This window comes from Stylophora pistillata, chromosome 5, assembly GCF_964205215.1.
Source record: "Stylophora pistillata chromosome 5, jaStyPist1.2, whole genome shotgun sequence".
NCBI lineage: Eukaryota > Metazoa > Cnidaria > Anthozoa > Scleractinia > Pocilloporidae > Stylophora > Stylophora pistillata.
The window spans coordinates 11098241-11121527 of record NC_142523.1 but is presented as its reverse complement, the minus strand read 5'-3'; the positions used below and the strand labels follow the sequence as shown (position 1 = coordinate 11121527).

General features: G+C 40.4%; 1 pseudogene across 1 annotated transcript; it reads right to left on the bottom strand.

Moving 5' to 3' along the window:
• Window positions 1-6019: 6019 nt before the first annotated feature.
• Window positions 6020-22470, bottom strand: LOC148730256 (uncharacterized; annotated as a pseudogene). Its single transcript, XR_016001622.1, has 2 exons — window positions 22369-22470; window positions 6020-11696 (listed from the first exon to the last, which is right to left on the bottom strand). The product of XR_016001622.1 is annotated as an uncharacterized LOC148730256 (transcript).
• Between the last annotated feature and the right edge of the window lie 817 nt (window positions 22471-23287).

Genomic DNA, 23287 nt, shown 5'->3' with positions numbered 1-23287 from the left:
ACGTACCATGCCTCTCTTCTTTCTTGATCGTCTGGTGGGTGATACACATGAAGAAAATTACAACAGTGTAACTGTAACGTTGAAAGAAAGAACGATGCAGATTAGTTCGGGGAGGGGGGATCAGGAGGGGAAGGGGGAAAGGGGATATGGGGGGATTATGGGGGATCGGAGGGAAGTGGAGAAATATACGGGTTTCTATCACCATATCTTCGATTGGGACTAAAGAACCTTCGAAAGTTATTCCAATGTTCTTTGGGTACGACTTAAATCCATTTCCTCTTCGAGAAGTAGTAATTTCCTATAGATGAGTCAGGATAGCTATAGGTACAATATAACTATTGTACCTCTGTGGTAGTCTCTCTTTCCTCGAGAAAAACTGTTTGAAAGACATGCCAAACCATTGCATGGAATATCCTTCCAGCGCATAACTGATTCGACACATAAATAGCACACGCACATCAACGATTGCGGTTTTTTCAGCACGGTAAACTATTGCCTTTTTTCTATTTCTCAGAAATGAGCAATGTCATTCTTCCCCTGAAATAAGTTTAAACTCCAACTCTCGGCGAAGGAAAAGGATCAATTTTCGGAAACGCAAATTTAGCCAGTACTCGTAAATTTAATTGTTATGATATTATAGGAATTATATGAGTACTACAGTTCCTAAACGAGCCCCGGGACCCCCCTCTCCCTTTTTTATTTCAAAATTTCACCCCTTTCTTTATTTCAAAACTTTCCCCTTTTTTATTTTCAAATTTTCGCTCCTATAAGATAAACAAACAAAAAGTAAAGTTTCACAAAAAATCTCAGAGCAGGTTTCAGAGGAATGAAATCAGGGACCGGCCATTATTTATCGCCTGAGGGGGAGGAGGGGGTCAGAGAATCTTGACTGTCATAATTACATTTATCTGATCCCCGGTAATGCTTTGTAACATTCTTATGATCCCCCTCCCCCCCATCATTGAAAAATAATTGGCTGGCAGTCATTTTTCTATAGTTCTCCCCTTTAATACTCAGTCGGCGACGACTAGTTCCCTCTCTGTTCTCCCTACAGACCAAATGATCGCCCATAATCCTGCACCCCCTCCCCCTTCAGTCTATAACTAATGACTCTGGTTCCTGAATAAGAGATCTAAAACAGCATGGTTTAACAACTTGCTAGGAGTTAAGAAAACTGGTATGGTCCATAAGTGATATGAAAAATGCAGACAGCCGTATTTATTGTATTTCAGTCCTTTGAATTCTAAATGAAAGATTCTGACTCAGTGTTAAAAAGCTAAAAACAGTTCCCTTGCCAAAGCAGGGCCGCCGTACAAGGAAAAATAGTAGGAAATTGAACATGGGGGTAAGAGTTCCATAGAACCCCATACATTAATTATGCATAGAGTGTTGCAAAGAAACCTTTATATTTAGTCTTTATGAAATGGAATGCATAATTAATGCTGGGGTTATATGGAACTCTTTCCGAACATGAGTTCAAAGTGTGAGAACACAGCAAAGTGCGATTGTTAAAGTAAATTAGATCATAATCCTTGTTCAGGGATCGGTCAATAGGGAGTTTAAGCAAATGACTACGGCTGACGCTGCTACGGCTATCGTGGTTGACGAGGCTTGGGGAGAGTACGTCGCCGTAGCCCGCCAAAATTCAACTTTAAGCAACGCGAACTACAAACCTAGTACGGCTGAGAAGTGTAAAACCAATAAATTAAGCGTCTTCGCGGTAGTTTATTGCACGTCTAAAAACTCAAAATGACTTCGTTGAAAGGGACGAGGGATTCCAATGTTTGGAAAAAAAAATTGTAAGCGATCCTGTGCACAGTGAATGAATGAATTAAAATATTTGAGCTTACGTGTTGTAAAATTGCCAGTTTGGAGCTTATAAACACCAAAGCAAAGTTTCTACACGGTCCCTCATAACCCTCGTCATTCCTTGGCTTCAGCTATTTGAATTTCAATTAGTCTTTGAGGTTTGAAAAGGAAAAGTTAGACTTTCTACCTACGCATTTCACTTTGCGTTCGCTGCGTTCTCCATGTACACACTGCTTCGATCCTTCGACAAACCCGGCCGCAAAAATAAAGGCAGATTCCCTCGGTAAGGGACAGCAAGCTTGATAAATATTCCCGATAAGCTATTTTTAAAGATGTTAAGTGTATTTCAATAGTTAAAATTGCTCAGGAGAATGTATAAAGCGAAGAAAGAAGCGAGATAAGTTCACGTACCACAGACTACGCCGAACCCTTCCCACTCGCGTAGAAGGATTTCCCGCTACGGCTGGATGGGAACCACTGACATGCGTAATGACTCGTTTCTGGACAATTTTACTTCCGGTAGCCGTAGCAGCGCCAGCCGTAGTGATTTGCTTAAACTCCCTATTATTTATCAAAAGGGAGGGGGGTTCGGAGTATTTTGGTTGTGTCACATTAAAACAATCTCTCTCCCCTCCTCCCCACCTTAAGGCCTTTTTTTATTCTAACGATACCCCCACTAATGGGCGGTCAATTTCCAGTATTTTTTTTAATTCTATATTGAAGTTTTTGATGCTCTATTATAAAGCTAAAGCAGTTCCTTTGCCAATGCGCAGCTGCCGTACAAGGGAAAAGAGGAGAAAATTAAACCTAGGCTCAAAGTGCGAGAAGATGGCAAGGCGCGATTATTAGAGTAAATAATGTTAGATAACTAATGAGTGGTCCCTTAGAAACCGAAGTTTTAAATGTTTGCTGATATCATTCGCTGAGCAATAACGTTTTCATGTGCTGGAGATCGATATTTCTCCCGACAAAGCTGATGCATGAAAGGGTTCAGTTATGGAATCTTTGTGGTGATTAGGTGTCGCTAGATTACGATTATTTTCAAATTGCCCTAATTAGTATTGAATTTCCTTTCGGACAAAAACTTGCGCATGCAAAACGCAGTGAATTAGATTTATGGAATATTGCAGCTTTCAATTTCATTCAGTGTTCACATAAATTATACCCGTGACAAGTTTCCGCACACTGTTTGTTTCACCGATAAATTAGAAGAAATGGATCATGGGCGAGACAGGCCCATCGATGCATTATTTCTTTTAATATTTAGCCGAGGCTCCAGTAAAGGGCTCCAAATTGTTGGTAACATAATTATTGAGTGTAGGAGAATGAAACTAGATAACTTACTTGAGCTCTTGAAAGACATGACCTTCTGTTACTTCACGTCCTACTCAGTTGGTATGTGGTCTCTGTCCGGTCGCCGGCTGTCCGGCTTTAGAATTACCTGACACATGTTATGAAACTATTTGTCGTACCAAAAAGTCGCAATTTTAAGCTAAATAGGTAATCGAAGCTCGGAGCTCTATGTTCGAAGTTCCTGACAGAACAAAGACAATTATTGCTTCATCGAGTGAAAACATATTTGCAATGCAAATCAATCATTCCGTTACCTCACTGTTTGTCATCTAAATGACATTTCGACAAGGGTCGGTGTGATTTTTGCTAATGATACTTTTTGCTGCAGTGAACTGTGGTTGTGTCTACGAAGAGTTACTCATATGTTATGCGAAAAAAGACAAAATGACAGGATTAAAAAAGGGAAGGAAACAATGAGAGTAAAGACAAAGATAACTTCTTGAAAAATTTTTAAGTAAGAGAGTAGAAATCTGAAGACCTTTTTCCAAAGCAAGAAAACCAGAAATGCGATAAGTGCAATGTTAACCTGAATAAAGCGTCCAGAATCTAACTCAAACTTAGTGTAGACTGGCATAATATCTTGTTGAGCATGATGTGAATTTCACAAGACACGGTTTTAACATGATTAAAGCACCAGCACTCCACTTAATTTCAGACTTTCCAGTAAACAAAGGAACTTAAGTGAAGGTGTAGTCTGATCGTCCGGGTGAGTGTAGTCCTGAGAAGGACTGTTGTCGGTGGTAGTGACTGACGTTTCGACAACCTATGCGGAAGTCATCATCAGAGTCAAGTGAATAGTTGTTGTCAGTAGAGTGTTCTTATTTCAGTTCGTGTAAAATGATGGGTCAGTTTTGCCGTGATGTTATTGGCTGTAAGACTCAAGTGGCGTAAGACTGTCGTGATTGGTCTGTTTCGATCCGTCGGTAAAGTTAGGTCGTTCTGTTCGGTCGTTCTGTTCGGTTAACGTTGGTTAGTAACTGACGTAGTGTGGTGATGGGTTTGTGGGCGACGCGGATATTGAAGGGTAGTAAGATGCGCGAGATGTTTTCAGACATGCCTTTTATGTACGGTATGGTTGCTGTAGTCGTAGGGGTTGCGGTGTCGTTTGTTTCGGTAGTGGTAGTGGGTCGGTGAGTGTTTCGTCGGATGAAAACGTTGTTGTAGTTGTTCTTCGTAAAAACACGGTGAAGGTATTTGTTCTCGTCGGATAAGCTGTCTGTCGAGTCGCATACTAGTTGTGCGCTTCGTGTTAGAGTTCTGATAGTTGTGGCTTTGGTTACGATACGTTGACGACACATTCACCGTCGTTCGACACGACGAAATTGACGTATTCCACCACCACCTTAACGAACAAAACAGTGACATACAGTTTACAAGAGAAGTCGAAGAAAATGGCAAACTTCCTTCTCTAGACTGCCTGGTAAGCCACAACAACAACTCATTACGGACGACAGTTTACAGGAAACCGACACACACCGACGGATTACTAGACGAGTCATCCTACAACCCTACATCACACAAAGTTACAACTATCAGAACTCTAACACGACGCGCACAACTAGTATGCGACTCGACAGACAGCTTATCCGACGAGAACAAATACCTTCACCATGTTTTTACGAAGAACAACTACAACAACGACTTCATCCGACGAAACAAGACTGACTGAGCACAGACGGGCGACGAGGAAAGGTGATGTCAGCAATCACATTGCTGAACACCATCGACTTACCAACCACAACATTGACTGGGACTCTGCGCAATGCCTAACCTACAGCACTGACTATTTTCAACGACTGACTCTGGAAAGCTGGTTTACTAACTTAGAACAGACTCCCCTAAACAGATGTCAACACTTACCCGCTCCATACAAACGACTCATTTACGACATAAACATCACAAACGACCGAAAAAGAACGACCTAACTTTACCGACAGATCGAAACAGACCAATCACGACCGACTTACGTCACTTGAGTCTTACAACCAATAGCATCACGGCAAAACCAACCGATCATTTCACACGAACTGGAATAAGAACATTCTACTGACAACAATCGTTCACTTGACTCTGATGATGACTTCCGCACAGGTTGTCGAAACGTCAGTCACTACCACCGACAACAGTCCTTCTCAGGACTACACTCACCCGGACGATCAGACTACACCTTCACATGTTACCCCCGGGTTCAAGCCATTTACTGCAAAGGAACTCGAGCAAAAAAAAAATTTGAAAAATAATAATAATGTGCCACTTTTACTAGCGCAATCTGTAAGGGTCTATACCCTCAAACAAAGGGAAAGGAATACTGTTCGTTACGAAGGAGCTATTAGCTAAAGAACGGCTGCGAAGGAGACGTGGCATTTTCAGGCCAGCGGAGGCAAACACGAGACATGCGTGCAGGAGGATGCTGCGAACCACACGCGACAATCGTCTTTCGAGCTCTAACCGACCTCCCATGGTGCCAGGCTCTGTTCCCCTCAAACAAAAGCAGATTTGCTTTGTAGAGCATTACACAAATTCTCAAACCATTATCTTGGTTGATTGGGCATCGAATATAGCAAAGAGCTTTTTTGATGCTTATGGAAACAAGGGCTTTTTAGGTTGGCAAGTAGTGGCGTAGCTAGGATTTCACGCATTCGAATTCTGTGCTCCTTACGTAAACTGGCCTACACTGCTGCTCCATTTTGTGTATCATCAAGCTCGTGTTCACACCGCGAAAATGACTGACAAATGGAGTATGATTAGAGCCATGCGGATTCTGTGCATTCGCGCGGTTTTTGCCAAACGGAACTATAGGTTTTAGCTATTGTTCTAACAACCAATATTTTCAACCACCAAAACGCAACACCATCAATTGCAGAAGTGCCATTACTTAACTCCTTTAATAATTAGCCTACTTAGTTAAAGATTACAATACGTACAGCACGCCATAAGTTACTATGGTTGTGATGATTTAAACTATGAACAATTTTCAAATTTTGAAGGATTACTTCGATGTCAAAACTAGAAATTAAACTTAATAGGCTCTAGAGGAACCATACTCCGAGAAAAGTCCAACGTTCATTGCAATAAAGTCACAGACGATATTTTAAAATCCTGACAGCCAGTGACAGGGTCTAATTCTATATTACATAGACAAAGTTGAATAACATCTGCGCATGTCATATAGACGCCTATAAATCCATAGCAACAGTATGTATTTAACAATTATTCCACTCGCGCTTGTTGGATATGAGATGATAGATAGCCAACGAGGCGCGTAGCACCGAGTTAGCCATATTCATCTCATATCCAACAAGCGCGAGTGGAATAATTGTTTTATTAAAAACACCACCGCGATATTAGACAAATCTTCTCTTCTCTTCTTTTTAACTCCCTTTTAATTTTAAGCCAACACGTACACTTATCATATTTGTAGATTATGGTATATTGGCTCCTATATCATAATGGCTAAGCCCATAAAGTCTTGAATTGCATTATCCAACGATCTAGTTTTTAATAATATTTGATCTGGTGCAATTTTTAAAACAATTGAAAGGATTAATCCTTGCTACTTCAAAACCACTTTTTTTAAAGCAAAATATGATAAAACTATCGCTGAGGACCGTCCAGCTGACGTGTCGAGATCAACGTAGCCGAACTTACTCCAAATGCATTTTGACGATCGAACTTCGATGATAGACCGGTTAATATCAGCAAGGATGAAGAGAGACATCTGAGGTGAAAGTTTGAAGCGTAATTTCTCTACTAGTGTCGTGATCTAGGGGGAAAAAACCACAGGGCGTTTCAATTTTTTGAATATTCTGCCATTTTTAGTCTAATGTTGCTATGGTTTCAAGAGTGAGCCTGCAAAAGTTCTTGAGATTTGAATGGGGTTTTTAGCTCTGCCTTTTATAGATCGGTTGCGGCACGTGTCAAACGCAACTGACTGCACTCTGACTGGCTCTTTAACTTGTAATGTTGATCGCTAAAAGTCTGGCTTACAGGGAAATTTTCTGTTGTTTCTTAAATTTTCTACATTACAATGCACCACAGTCAGGTGTTCCTTGACTTAATCTGTATAAGTATGCTGTAAGTTGAAGTCTTTGTATCTTTGTTTGAACTCTCAATTCCGATTTGATCCTCGCTGATCTACGAGTAACAAGCCTAACGTTTTAAAGAATTACGAATTTATGATTATTGAACTTTATGTGTTACCAATATTCAGTTCTGCTGTACGTAGCTGAGCAAGTGCATTCTGAACAAATCTCACTTTCTCATCTTCAGGGCCAAAGTTCTTGACATAAATCGCCAGCGCAAGATCATAACACCCTTTTGCTTCTTGGCTGAGACCGAGATAAATGTGCACATCCCCCATGTTTATATAAGTATCTGCTACCTTGACGTGTTCCGGACCGAATATCTTAAGGCGAATATCCAGCGCTCGCTCGTGACAGTCTTTGGCCTGCTTTAGGTCACCCAGCTGACTGTGGAGAGTGCCCAGGTTACTGTAAGACGTTGCGACATCAACATGCTCAGGTCCGAGCTTTTTCAGCCGAACATCCAGCACTCGCTCGTGACAATCTTTTGCCTGCTTTAGGTCACCCAGCTGCCAGTGGACAGCGCCCAGGTTATTGTAAGACGTTGCGACATTGACATGCTCAGGTCCGACCTTTTTCAGCCAAACATCCAGCGCTCGCTCGTGACAGTCTTTTGCCTGCTTTAGGTCACCCAGCTGCCCGTGGACAAGGCCCAGGTTATTATAAGACGTTGCGACATGAACATGCTCAGGTCCGAGCTTTTTCAGCCAAACATCCAGCGCTCGCTCGTGACAGTCTTTTGCCTGCTTTAGGTCACCCAGCTGCTCGTGGACAGCGCCCAGGTTATTGTAAGACGTTGCGACATGAACATGCTCAGGTCCGAGCTTTTTCAGCCGAACATCCAGCGCTCGCTCGTGACAGTCTTTTGCCTGCTTTTGGTCACCCAGCTGCTCGTGGACAAGGCCCAGGTTATTATAAGACGATGCAACAGCAACATGCTCAGGTCCGAGCTTTTTCAGCTTAATATCCAGCGCTCGCTCGTGACAGTCTTTTGCCTGCTTTAGGTCATTCAGGTGCTCGTGGAGAAGGCCCACGTTATTATAAGACGTTGCGACATGAACATGCTCAGGTCCGAGCTTTTTCAGCCGAAGATCCAGCGCTCGCTCGTGACAGTCTTTTGCCTGCTTTAGGTCACCCAGCTGCTCGTGGACAGCGCCCAGGTTATTGTAAGACGTTGCGACATGAACATGCTCAGGTCCGAGCTTTTACAGCCGAACATCCAGCGCTCGCTCGTGACAGTCTTTTGCCTGCTTTAGGTCACCCAGCTGCCCGTCGACAAGGCCCAGGTTATCACAAGATGTTGCGACATCAACATGCTGAGGTCCGAGCTTTTTCAGCCGAACATCCAGCGCTCGCTCGAGACAGTCTTTTGCCTGCTTTAGGTCACCCAGCTGCTTGTGGACAAGGCCCAGGTTATTATAAGACGATGCAACAGCAACATGCTCAGGTCCGAGCTTTTTCAGCTTAATATCCAGCGCTCGCTCGTGACAGTCTTTTGCCTGCTTTAGGTCACCCAGCTGCCCGTGGACAAGGCCCAGGTTATTATAAGACGTTGCGACATGAACATGCTCAGGTCCGAGCTTTTTCAGCCAAACATCCAGCGCTCGCTCGTGACAGTCTTTTGCCTGCTTTAGGTCACCCAGCTGCTTGTGGACAAGGCCCAGGTTATTATAAGACGATGCAACAGCAACATGCTCAGGTCCGAGCTTTTTCAGCGTAATATCCAGCGCTCGCTCGTGACAGTCTTTTGCCTGCTTTAGGTCACCCAGCTGCCCGTGGACAAGGCCCAGGTTATTATAAGACGTTGCGACATGAACATGCTCAGGTCCGAGCTTTTTCAGCCAAACATCCAGCGCTCGCTCGTGACAGTCTTTTGCCTGCTTTAGGTCACCCAGCTGCTCGTGGACAAGGCCCAGGTTATTATAAGACGTTGCGACATGAACATGCTCAGGTCCGAGCTTTTTCAGTAGAACATCCAGCGCTCGCTCGTGACAGTCTTTTGCCTGCTTTAGGTCACCCAGCTGCTCGTGGACAAGGCCCAGGTTACTGTAACACGTTGCGACATGAACATGCTCAGGTCCGAGCTTTTTCAGCCAAACATCCAGCGCTCGCTCGTGACAGTCTTTTGCCTGCTTTAGGTCACCCAGCTGCCAGTGGACAGCGCCCAGGTTATTATAAGACGTTGCGACATGAACATGCTCAGGTCCGAGCTTGTTCAGCCGAACATCCAGCGCTCGCTCGTGACAATCTTTTGCCTGCTTTAGGTCACCCAGCTGCCTGTGGACAAGGCCCAGGTTATTGTAAGACGTTGCGACATCAACGTGCTCATGTCCGAGCTCAAGGCCCAGGTTATTATAAATAACTGTTTTTTGTAATTCATCACTTGGGTTTCTTAACTCGGCGATTTCTAGGACTGCTGAAAAGTAGCTTCTTGCCGCTGGATATTGAGAGTGCTCGCTGCACATCGTTCCGAGGGTTGTAAAGACTTTAGAATAGTCCTGGGAAGTCAGGTTATCAATTTGAGCCATTTGAGATATTCTTTCTTCAGCAGAAAAATCTTCAAAGTCTGTAATCAGTTTTGCCAGGTGAGGAACAGTTTTTGTGCCAACGACTAAAGAATCTTGATCCTTGAATTTGGAGAAGGATGAAGCAGCTCTTAGTATGCATTTAAGTTGCTTATCCTTTGCAGATTTCTTTCTTACTGAATTAACAACGTAATGGACGACTCCATGCACTCGAATGTAAACACCGCTCTCCTCTTCGTCAAACAACAACAGTGGGCATCGACTTATCTTTACCCCAATCGCATCTTCATCTTCCAATTCCTTTTCCTTTTCCATTTCCATGATGTAGTCGACGACAATATCTTTTAGTATTGGGTGTGGTACACAATGAGAGAGAAAAATGAACAAGTGATCTAGAACTCTGTCGGATTTCATTACCTTTTCCAAGGCGAGTGTTGTCGCTGTGGTCATTGTTTTTGGGTAACTCGGGTTTGTTTCGGCAAGAATGTTCTCAATTGTATCTCGCTGGCCTTTTTCAAGTTTCTTCAGAAAGTCAGTCCAGCGGAATTTTGAAGCTATTTTACTTTCTCGAACCTGTTTTACATATATGGCGGCGCTGGCCAAGGCCAATGGCTGGTAGTCCAAAGTTCGTGCAATGTCTTTTTCTACTTCGTTATCAGTGACACCAGAAAGGAGCCTTAACAAGGAGCAGGCATCATCAGGTAGCATTCCTTTGCTTACTGAGATGTGCTGAGTGAAGAAGCTTTTTAGAGGAATAGACTTGGTGTCTTGTGTTGTTATCAGCGACTGGCCCCTCGCCCACTGTTGGTTTTCTGGACCTGGCAAATACGTATGTACATGAGACAAACTAGTGACATTATCAACTACCAGCAACCACGACGTGTAAAGCTCAATTTTTGCGCTTATTAGCGTCTTGAGACTCGCAATTTTTTCGTCTGTACTCAGATCTTTGGAATTACGCGTGTCTGTAACTGAGTAATCTGGACATTTACAATGTCGAGCGAAGGAGACATACGATTCCAAAAGTGTTTCTGAACTTTCTGCATTAAGCGTCATGACAAATGAAATCGCAGAGGGAGTTTCTTTGCTCTCATCGAAAAATCGCTTGGCTGCTAAACGGGCCAGCTGAGATTTTCCACTTCCAGGGTTTCCGGATAAGTACAAGGTGCTTAAGCTGTCTTTGTTGGCATCTTTGAGTTCTATGAGGTGTTGTGTGATTTTATCAACCTCCGATCTGCGAGGGAAGACGTCATGTGTAGGTCCAGGAGGGAGAATACAAAATGGGAAGACTTTGGTTTGCAACTGTTCTTCAAGGGTCTGTCGTTGATTCTCTTTTTCTTCAAGTTTTGCTTCCTTCTCTATAACCATTTGTTGAAGGTTGTCAACTTTCTTCAGAACATTTCTTAACTCTTTCGTGGGGAAACTTGTCTGAGTTTGGATTGCACGGATTTGTAGAGTGGGGAGACCGAGTGCTTTAAACGCAGTATGCACCTTTAAAATCGCATCTCGAAAATCTCCGCTGGATAGGAAGCCTTGTGGTCTATGCGCAAAGTCTTCATTACGAAATTTTCTGAGATCATCCACATTTGACTGAACAGCTGGATGGAGACTGCAGATGCAATCGGAATAAAGAATGGCATAAAACAGCGTGGTACAATCCCATTCCGCTCTGTCACCATTGATCATAGTTTTCAAGAGAAGGGCGTTTCTTCCTCTGTTTCGTGGGGATTCATGGCTCTCAAAGTCCATTCCATTTTTCGGTGCATCTTTCCATTCTCCCAGGGTTGCCTTGTAGCGATTGTCCCATTCTTGTTTGAAGATTGTTCGAAGGCCTTCAGCTAGTACATCAGTGACAATGTAACAGATCCTGTAGTAATTCAATTGCTCCTCAGTATATTCCATTGGAGCAGCCATATTCAATCAGTCCCTTTCAAAAGCAATGTCGCCATTAGTCAAGTCAGTTAGTTATATCACTTTGTTTATCTTTTCTTAGGACTAAGAATTTTTAAACTTGTCTAAACATTTACTACGATTAAGTTGGGTGAGACACGGACAAGCTTTTGGGACGGGGATTTGACCATAAGGTTGTCAGGGGCAATTTTATTCGTTTGGTAACCAAATCTCAAAAGCTGTGCGTCGCCAACTGTCAAACTTGGAAGGGGGTCTCAATGGGGTTAACCGTCAACCGTGAAATGGCCAAAATATCAACCGTCAACCGTCAAAAACTCAATATTTCTATCGTCAACCGTCAAAATAAGCAAGCCAATGTTAGCCGTCAAATGTCTCAGATATCCTTAACTAAGAACTAAACGATTGCCTAAACTGGGGTCAACATCTGTTGTTTATACATTTACGTAAGTCCTTTAACTCCGCGACCAAACTGACTTCCGTTGTGGAAACACTTCCGGTGTCGGAAAACGATAGTCATCTCTAACAAATAGGTGTTACAAATTAACAGTTCTAAACAACTACGTCATTATGAAAATGACAGCTCGATTTGACAGCCCAATTTGCGCGTTTAGTTGGTCTTATAAACGACTTTCCAAAAAATTAACCGTTCACCGTTATATGACCTCAAATTTAATCGTCAACTGTCAAAAGGGCTTCTTTTAAACCGTTAACCGTCAACGTGACTCCCATCTTGGAAAAAAAGTCAAACAACACTTCGCCTATATCAAAAACAACAAAAACAAAAATAATATTTTAACCTCAAAACTTGGTCGCCAAACTTTCGTCGCTTCTCACTCAACTGAAAATGGTAGTATGCATTTGTTAACTGGTAAGTTTGTGCTCTCCCTTTATACTCTTTCGTCTCCGATAGAGTACAAAAGAGGGGAGGGGAGGGAAGTGGGACTGTAGAAAACTCACTGCCAGAGCCTTCTGGGGGGATAAAGTAAATTGTACTATGATAAAATACGGTCATTTTCACATTCCCACACAGATAAAAGATTTCCCCAACCCATCATGAAAAGAAGAACGGTTTGCAAACACACAATTTCTGTGAGTTTACCAAACTTTTCTGGCTTTGCATCTCATACAACAATGACAAAGATCGAGGCCGCGGAACAACATACCCCTTAAGCGACCTGGTACTGGCTCGGCCAATCCCAGCGTTCATTCAGACGCAGTATTAGCCAATTCGTGTATTGGCAACTCGTTACCACTAATTCATTTAATTGATTCAACAGTCTTTAACTGGCGTCAATCGAATACGATTCAAGTTTCCAAGAGTGCTGAAATTCGAATTTAAAAAATCTGAACAAAACTTTTAAAATATTTTAAGGTAAGAAAAAGCTTGTAAGAGCAATTTAAGTCGTCACATAAAACGAGGTAGTGGTTCATCGTTCTTTTCTTCCGTTTCCGCATTAGTGATCATACCGAGGTCGTTATCATCAATATGTAATCTGCGAAATTGTCTTGAAAAACGACAAATAATAACCGACACTACAGCTAGCGAGAAACCTTTCTCTCACAAAAAGATAACATCGCATATTAAGGGTCATGTTTAGACACCAAACTTTTTACGAGAAATATTAAATATTGTTATATACCTAGACTTTCACTCAACAAAACGAGCACTGTGTGTCCCTCCCGCTTCCTAAACGTTTAGCCGTTACTATGTTGTAAATTGACATATCAGCGCGTGGCTATGGGCCGCGTGCTCGTGTAGCACTCTTTGCACATAAAATAATTAACAATCCAACAGGCATCCCGGCAAGTTTTTTCTTGAACTCTACCTCTAGCTTCTGACTTCGATAGCCATTACACTAGATTTGTATCTAACCTTAACTTCCGTAGGCCTCTAATACATAACAGTTATGGAGCTTCTACTTTTACTTTCATTGCATCGAAAATATGAGAGGCTATTCCACTGCATCTAAAAAAATTATGTTAATATCGCTTCTCCAAATAATTTAAGCTATATCTTCTAAATTCGCAATCTGCTTCTTAGAATGCATTGATTCAGTTTACTTTAGTTTCTTTGTTCTTAGTCTTTGTTGTTTTGATTCATTAAAATTCACGTATCTACCAATATTTGTTACTTTAGCACCTTTACCATGAGTACTTATATAACTGCAATGTAAAAAAAAAAATTAGTTCTCCTTCTTTTAAACTTAATTTAATTTTTATGTATTTATTTACTTGTTTACTCATTTCTCTTTTCTCTTTGTTTATAATATTAACTTTGTATAAATACCTTGGTTAGTGTAAATATAGAATTAAAGTAAAGTAAGTCAGGTGTAAATGTTAAGATACACCAGTTAATTACACGAGACAGTGGCCAACTCGAAAGCTATGCTACTTTGGTCCCTGTGCACATTTTACTTTTGATTATTGATGTAATTTACTGTTTCTTATATATTATGACTTTTATAATCTGTAGTAACCTCTTGAAATAGTGCGAATAAAGACTTTGTTGTTGTTGTTGTTGTTGTTGTTGTTGTAGCAAGAGATAAAAACAAGTTGAGTTGGGAGCAACGTGAGCGGTGTTGTTACGTATGAAAATTATTTAAATATCGAATCAACCGAGTACAGTTGTCGTCCGGCAACGACACTGTGATTGGTTGATTCTTGGTCAACGTGCCCCTGATCAAATACATATATCTTGTTAACCAAGCGCGAGGGCTGAACTGGGAGAATATCGGCCCGAGGTTTTGACAGTACGGACTGAGCGTAGCGAGGTCCGTACAAAAAAGACCGAGGGCCGATATTCTTCCAGTACGGTCCCGAGCAAACTTGGTTAATAAGAGATTTGTTAAACAACAAACATATGAAATACATATATAGAATTAGAAAGAGATTTATTATACGATTGAAGTTCAAAGGGAGACAAGTGCGGTATCATTCGGGACCATTCGGGACAGTGCCTGGTTCAATACTGAGAGAATATTGACCGGCAATAGAGCCTTTTGATCGGTTGATTTTAGTTATTGGCCCTCTGACTGCCCGAGTCGTGTAATAAAAATGTATCCCGACCGGGATACAATTTGTATTTGTACGTTTTTGCCATATGGGAAAGTCTAAATATATAACATAACAATTATGTATGGTCCCTCAGGAAACTAGTTAGTTTTTTCACCTAGCTGACTGTTTCCCTGTTTCCCTAGTTTTGTATACCTAAGTAACTGTTTCTCTCGGGACAATACAGTAAGTGTGTAATGTAGGCCTTTTTATGCAGGCGCCGATATTAAGTAATGTCCCAAAGCAGTTCTCTCAACAGTTCCTGGAAAACTGCTTCCTAAATCCTTAAAAGAATTGCTTCTGCTTCAGCACCAAAGCATTTCCATCAGAGTCGAAATCAGTTGTTCGAGATTCATGAAAAATTTAGTGAAAAAAATCTTAGGGCGAATTTTAAGTATAGTATATGAACTATTGGAGCCGAGGTATTAGATTCGCTGATAAAAAGGTCGGAGCTCTTAACCGTGTAGAGATCGCTTAATCCTTTCATTCCCAAGATCTCATTTGTAATTCTCCTTACTATCTGCCATACAATTCTTACGATGTAAGTTGAGAGAATTTGGCATTGAATCAACTAATAGTCCCCTAAATGCCTATTACGTGTCTGCTTGATAGTGTATTGATTTTGTATGGAGAAATTCTGTCTTCATCACTCATGGGAGTTAAATGTTTAAAAAGCCCTTTACTCTAATTGACAAGCACAGAAAGAGAAATATTTAACCTTTATTAACGTAAAGTGAAACCGCAGAATCCAATCAAGTAAACGCTTAATTAGAAAAAAAGTTACCCCGGGTTTAAATCTCGGGTCATGATTTCTTACTTTTACAATGTTATGAAGTGTAAACCATATTTCGTGCGAGTAACGGAATTACAGAAACTGCACACCCACCCTTCCCAGCAACAGTCAACTCGTAACAAGTAAGGGTGACTGTAAGGTTCATTGGGGGGGAGGGGGAGGGGTAACCTCGAAGTTGCTCACATTGAACCAAACAGATGCGAGATTTAAGGCCCGTTTAAACGGTTTTAACATTTCACTAACATTCGTTCCACAAATGTTGAACGGATGTTGAGCAAATGTTGAACGCAAAAACAAATTTGTGCGGAGGCCTTTCAGAGGCCCTTAAAAGTTCTTCAAATGGTTTTATAAAGGAAAAGTTGAGTCGATGTTGAATGAAAGTTTGAACTGATTTAAACTTGATTCAACGCGCTTTTAACAAGGTTTTAACACTTTTTACGTTTTCAACAATGTTGGAAGACCTGTTCAAACGCACCGAACATCTGGTTCAACAAAGTGTTAAGTGCATGTCGAAGCAGATGTTGAAACCATGCATTTAACGGGCCTATACAGATGAATTAGACCAAATTGAAACTATCGTTACATACTTATACTCTAAGAAACACCTAATTGTGAATTTATAGTCACAAAATTTAGTTTTTGAAAGGGTTCCGAAAGAGTATGAAGGGAGGGCTATATAAAATTGACTTCCAGTTACTCGCTGATGTGGGGAGTGGGGATCATAAGAATATTTTAAAGCTTTATGCGGGGATAAGGTAAATTTTATTGTGATACAATACGGTCATTTTCACATTCCCACACAGATCAACGATTTCCTCGGCCCATCACGGAAAGAAGAAAGGTTTGAAAACACAACTTTAGGAAAATTAGGGAAGCTTTTCTGTCTCTGCATAGACCACTTTCATAAATGGCTGCCGTATAAATATTCTTTTGTTTAAATTTAAATTAGCCCTACTGGCCTCGCTTGAGATAATGTATTCTTTTGAATTTTGCACTGGAGAACGAGGCCAGTAGGGCTAATTTAAATTCAAACAAAAGAATATTAATTCGGCAGCCATTTATGAAAGTGGTCTATTTCATACACCAAAGATCGAGGCCGCGCGAGACAACATGCCGCTTGAGCGACCTGGTACTGGCTCGGCCGATCCCAGCAATCATTTGGACGCAGTCTTAGCCAAGTCGAGTAATTACTGGCAACTCATTACCATTAATTAATTTAATGGAATCGACATTCTTCAAATGACATCAGTTGAATACGATTTACATTTCCTAGAATGTTCAAATTCAAATTAAAAAAAAAAAATTGCGAACAAAGCTTTTAAAATATTTTAATGTAAGAAAAAGCTATTAAGAGCAATTTAAGTCGTCACATATAACAGTGGTTCATCGATCTTTTCTTCCTTTCCGCGCATCAGTGATCATACCGAGGCAATTATCATCAATATCTTATCTGCAAAATTGTCTTGAAAAACAACAAATAACAGCCGGCACTAGTCTGCAGAAATCGTTTCTGAATTTTATTTATCATATCCAGTAACTATCGAGTACTAATTTGAAATTTCTTCTATAAAGTAGCCCTTGGGAGATGTTGTTTGTAATTTGTTTACTTGACCCAGCAGAGCATGTAACTTGCATCCGTAATGATGAATAAAGTAACTGTATGTATATCTACATCTAACCACTATTTCAGTTACCAATCTACAGTAGTATCCTCGTAATTCGGGGAGACGTAAATGGATTCGGGTTAGCGAAGGTTCGAGGTATCGGGACTGGAGTTGAATTGCAGTTGTTCTATCATAATTAATAACGAATCATGTATACACTTCTTGCACGATCGAGAGTCGTTTCGCACATTTAGTTTCTTCCGTATAAGAACGTTGACTTTAGAAGGATTAGCTAAATGTGTCACGTTTTCATAAATGTTACCACGTTCTTATCGATCACGAGTAAAGGTTGGGACGTGTCAATCAGCTCTGTTCAGACACCTACCTAAAGTTAACGTACCTCCATTTTCTGCCTTTAAAAGCACACACAACCCACAATTCCTCTATTCGCTCCGACGAAGGGCTAACGCTCGAAACGTTAGCTTTAGTAATCGTTACGGTGGCCAATTTACCATTTCAACTTTGTTGATATATCCAGATTATTTTATTACCTAAAGTTAGAGTTATTAGGGTAAATTTGAGCCAAGGGAAAGTATCATCAGTTTGAGTCAACCGAGCTCAAATCGACTATTGAATTTAATGATACAAAGTATGCCAAAATTGTCCGAGCGTTCCATTCAAATCCTTGAGAAAAAATAAGAATCGACGAAACTTACCGGATCACAGGTTTTGGGAACTGACGAGTTGAACTCCCAAAATCTCAATTAACAGAAGAAAAGTAGTTGAATTCCGCAATCTTCGGTAGAATCGCGAAGGTAAACCAAATATTTCAAAATCAGCGAGCCGTGTTCATCTCGTGATGTTCATTACAATGCCTCTATTATTAAAACTTTAAGTAATTATCAGGAGATGGTTAATACAATAGATTGCTTTCACTCACGCGATAAGAGCCATACAAATTTATTGGAACACAAGAGAAATTTATATCAGAAGAGTTCAAATCTCAGAGCGCCGTCCTCGTTCACTAAGTGGGAGTTAGGGGTTGGACATTTCCTCTGCCCGCTCAGTTCTACGGGTATCTATGTGAGAGTGGGTTAATCTTGTACCCAGATGCTATGGTGTAAATTTAATGTAAAAGGTCTGTGTACGATATAGTATCTCAATCCTCGTACCCAGACCATTCATGGCCAAGAGGTTACAGTCACACAGTGGGATCTGGGTACCAGATTAAGATAGGGATAACATGTGGCCACCGCTGCAGCAAAACAAAGACACATCTGAAACTGCCCAATAATTCAACAGACAGTTTACTTCTTCATGAAAGTGACTTATTGCGTAATCAGGAGATTTTAGAAATCTACTCGTTTAATGAAATGAATTTTATAAAGTTACATTTGTTTAAAGCTATTCTTCGAGAAAACTCAGAAGAGGAGTTTGTTATGTCCAAGAGATTATAAACCTGAATAATCTCTTGTTAAATATGCCTTAAACTGAATCACCATCTTTGGAAGAAAGACCGAAAGTTGGAAAGCTGTTCATTTGTTGCTTTATGAACTTCAAATCTTCCAATTACTTTTCTAACTATTTAACCACTGAAATTATTTTATGATGAGAACGCCCAGCAAACACTCACACGCGGGAGAATTATGCTAATTTTTGCCCTCGCACCCTTTTGTTCCACCACTGTGGCAAATAAGCATCGAAATACCTTAAAGAATATAAGTAAAAAATAGAAAAAAAAAAAGAAAACTCTTGGAAATAAATCCCCGAATCGATAAACGACACAGTATGGTAACATTATTGTCCGAAGAGAAATATTTTTGCCTCCTTTTTTGTTTTCTTTTTTGAAGAGGGGGGTGAATGCTTTTTAAGGAATGGTCATTATTTGTCGCCTACAAGAATGGGGGGGGGGGAGAGGGGGGTTGAAGGATGTTGTTTGTATAACAGTAAAACTTACCTAAGGCCTTGCTAGGGTTCTATGAGATTCTTATGGTTCAAATTTTCTGATTTTCTGAACCTCCCTCCCATCCGCTAAATCCTTTATATCTCAAAACCAGGATTACGGCTAACCAGGCTGGCTCGTTTGACTTGGAATCAAAAAGTTGATTACAAACGCGCCAAGATCTCGGTAAAATCGAGCCAGCCCGGCTTATGTAACCAGGCCCTCTGTTAGTGTGTTACTAATTAAAATGTGTCGATTTGTCGTAGTCTGCTAAAACCTGAAGAAAAGCACCAATGATTTTCGTTATTTTTCTTACCTATTCAAGACGTCCTTTACATTACGAAGGCATAGTAAACGACCACTCAGTAGGATAAACATGTTTTTGCGCGCGAAATATCTTTGTGAATCAAAATCAGACAAATTTTTCATTTTTGTAAATGGGCTGAGTTTACCTCATGCTAGGTGAATAAAATATATCAGATCTTCAAAAAGGCTCATAAAATTGGATTAAACCAACACAGTTACATCAAACTCATTTGCAATTGAACTCACTTGCAATTGACACATGCTCTGTGAGAAGAGAGTGTTTTATATCCTTGTGTACATATGAAACAAAGTTACTACGACAATGTCAGAACTGCAAGTAGATTAATCAACTATTTATACCAACCTTTGATGTACATTGTATTGAGAACTTGAATGTTAATATTTAGTCGAAAGTTGAAGTAGCTTTTTTGCGAGCTTATTCTATGCGCTAGTGTTCTCTGCATTTGATGTTCTGAAAATGTGTTTTAAAATTGTCTTCGCTTTGAAATAGGTATTCAGTACCTATGGAATATACAGAACACTTCTTGTCCGTTGGCGGATCCGAGTTTAATAATATCTCTTCCGAGTGAGAAGAGGGAACAATTAAGAGATATTGTGTGATATGCTGGTGAAGGTCTCTTTAGTAAAAGTGAAAGTCTCTGCCTAATTTATCCTAACATACAATTTTTTAATGAAATATCGATTTTTTTTTTGCATTCTACGATATAAACAACAACAAACATATGAAACATATGTGTGAACTGCGGTTATGAGACGTATATGAGCACGATCCTTCGCAGTAAAGCACTATTTGAGCAATAGTGAAAATCAGACCTGAAAAAAATTTCAGGCCTGTACGGGATTCGAACCACTGACCTCTGCGATACTAGTGCAGCGCTCTACCAATTGAGCTAACAAGCCAACTGGGAGCAGGCCATCAAATTAATTCGACATAAACCCGTAGATGATAAATCAAACAACAACAAACATATGAAACATATGTGTGAACTGCGGTTATGAGACGTATATGAGCACGATCCTTCGCAGTAAAGCACTATTTGAGCAATAGTGAAAATCAGACCTGAAAAAAATTTCAGGCCTGTACGGGATTCGAACCACTGACCTCTGCGATACTAGTGCAGCGCTCTACCAATTGAGCTAACAAGCCAACTGGGAGCAGGCCATCAAATTAATTCGACATAAACCCGTAGATGATAAATCAAACAACAACAAACCCGTAGATTTATCATCTACGGGTTTATGTCGAATTAATTTGATGGCCTGCTCCCAGTTGGCTTGTTAGCTCAATTGGTAGAGCGCTGCACTAGTATCGCAGAGGTCAGTGGTTCGAATCCCGTACAGGCCTGAAATTTTTTTTCAGGTCTGATTTTCACTATTGCTCAAATAGTGCTTTACTGCGAAGGATCGTGCTCATATACATTCTACGATATATTTAGCGTTAATCTTCAATCAGAACCATATGTCCCTGAAACAACTTTCCCATTGCGGACTAGGGATATAAAATTATTAGATCTTTTCAAAGGTTCTTTTATTAAATCATAGCCGCAGTTTTATCATTGCTACAAGGTTTTGTTCCTTTAATAATAGTAATCTCTGTACCACGATCAATTAAGAAAAACTCCTGTAAAACTCATTTATGCCTCTTGCTCGCTTGCCAATAACCAAGTGTTTTACACTGTGCATTGCTAGGGACGAGCACGGTTTGCTGGGAGAATTAAACGGACAACCTTTATTTGCCGTAATTTGGCCACTCAGTTGAGTGGCCGTTTATCATTAATACCAAATCGAATTACAGTGAAACCGGAAATAAAAACCTAATCCCAGCAAAAGTGAGGGCAAACACCCATCGAAAGAGGACTCAACGCACTTCTGAGAATGCTCGAAAACATTGGGCGGGTTAATAGGGTGGGGAATGTTTGCCCTGCACCGAAGCTTAACTAAAAGAGGCCCGAAATCAAATATTCGGATGTTTAAGTATCTCCTATTATAAGTTCCGGATGTAACCCATCCGGGATAATGATAAGTCGTGGCGCACTGCATAAATGAATTTATGCCCTTTGGTAATAAATGTCATTCAAAGTAAATAGGAAAGAAACAAACGAAAAAATCACGAGAATAAAAACCAGCGAACAAAACTTAAAGAACAAATCGAAAAGCAAAAAGGCCAATCCACAAGATAATTCCCGCAAGATGTTTAAGCTGCACAGTAACCTGGACACGCTATAAAGTCATAAACTAACCTGAATTAAAGCATCTTTCTCTATGAACTTGATTTCATAGACTTGTTCATGATCAATAACGTACCATGCCTCTCTACCAGTTAGCTTTGTTTTCCCTCGAGTCCTGATGTTTCCCGAAAAGAGGTCGAGGAAAAAATAAGGACTCTTGGGGAAACAAAATTAACTGTTTTCCTCGGGACCATTCATTAAGTGTATAATCAGTAGGCCTGTTTATACAGGCGCTGATATTAAGTAGTGTTCCAAAGCAGTTCTCTCGACAGTTCCAGGAAAACTGCTTCCTAAATCCTTAAAAGAATTGCTTTTGCTTCAGCACAAAAGCCTTTCCATCAGAGTTGAAATCAGTCGTTCCAGATTCCTTAAAACTTTAGTGGAAAAGAGGCTTGGGGCGAATTTTCAATGAGCATATGAACTATTGGAGCCGAGGTATAAGGTTCGTTGATGAAAAGTTCGGCGCTCTTAACCATGTAGAGATCACTTAATCCTTTCATTCCCAAGATCTCATTAGCAATTCTCTTTACTCTCTGCTGCACAATTCTTACGATGTCAGTTGGGAGAATTTGATATTGGATCAACTAATAGTCCTCTAAATGACTATAACGTGTCTGCTTGATAGTGTATTGGTATGGTAGGGAGAAGTTCTGTCTTGATCACTCATGGGAGTTAAATAATTAAGAAGCCCTTTACTCTAACTGACAAGAAAGAAACATAAAAAGAAAACATAAAATTTTTACCTTAAATATCCACGAAAAGTGAGACCGCAAAATACAACCAGGTGATCAGCATATACCACTGGTGAAATAAAAAACCAGCGAGGTTGTACGCTTGACAAGAAATTCCTAGAAAGTAATGACCCAGGGTTTTAGATTTCGGGTCAAGATTTCTTACTTTTACAATGTTATGAGGAATAAACAACAGTGCACACGAGTGACGGACTGTAGGAAATTGTCAGCGACCAACCCCTGACAAGGGGTCGGGCATTGAGCATGAAGCATTGAGTCCTTAATCTGGTTTTAAACTTTTAATTGTCTTATTGACACTTCTCTAAAGCACTGAACACTACGTAGTTTAACAGTGCAAGATAGCCCTATATTTTTACCAATGAAATTACTGGAACTACCATTTGACTCAATGACGTCACAATATCGATATCGAAGAAAAACGTCCAATACCTTACACGGTAACGTATCGATTCGGAAAATCCGTATCGGCCTATCCTAAGTGCCGTGTATTGAGGCGAAACAACTAAGACGCAAAGCAAGCCAGTGAAGTGATATGGTAGCTCGAACGATAAATTAAACATTTTAAAAACTATTTGCAACTTACAAATAACGCAACACAAGTTGAGAGGTCAAAAAAATATTTTCTAGGTGGAAGTAATTTCCGAAGACCAACCGACCTGTAAAAATAACTAGTATGCTATCATAAAGAACATTCTTGCTTAGGTTCAATCAAAGTGTCTAAATTCACATAAAGTTAGTTTAATCAAAGTGTCTAAATTCACACAAATAATGAGTTTAACAAAATGTCTAAATTCACATAATAACGAAGTTTAGAAAGAATCTCAATATTTCGCTTGATCTTAAAGCAATATAGCTTACTTGACTTTTCCATGATAAATGAGAATCAATTACAATACCTAGGTATTTTATT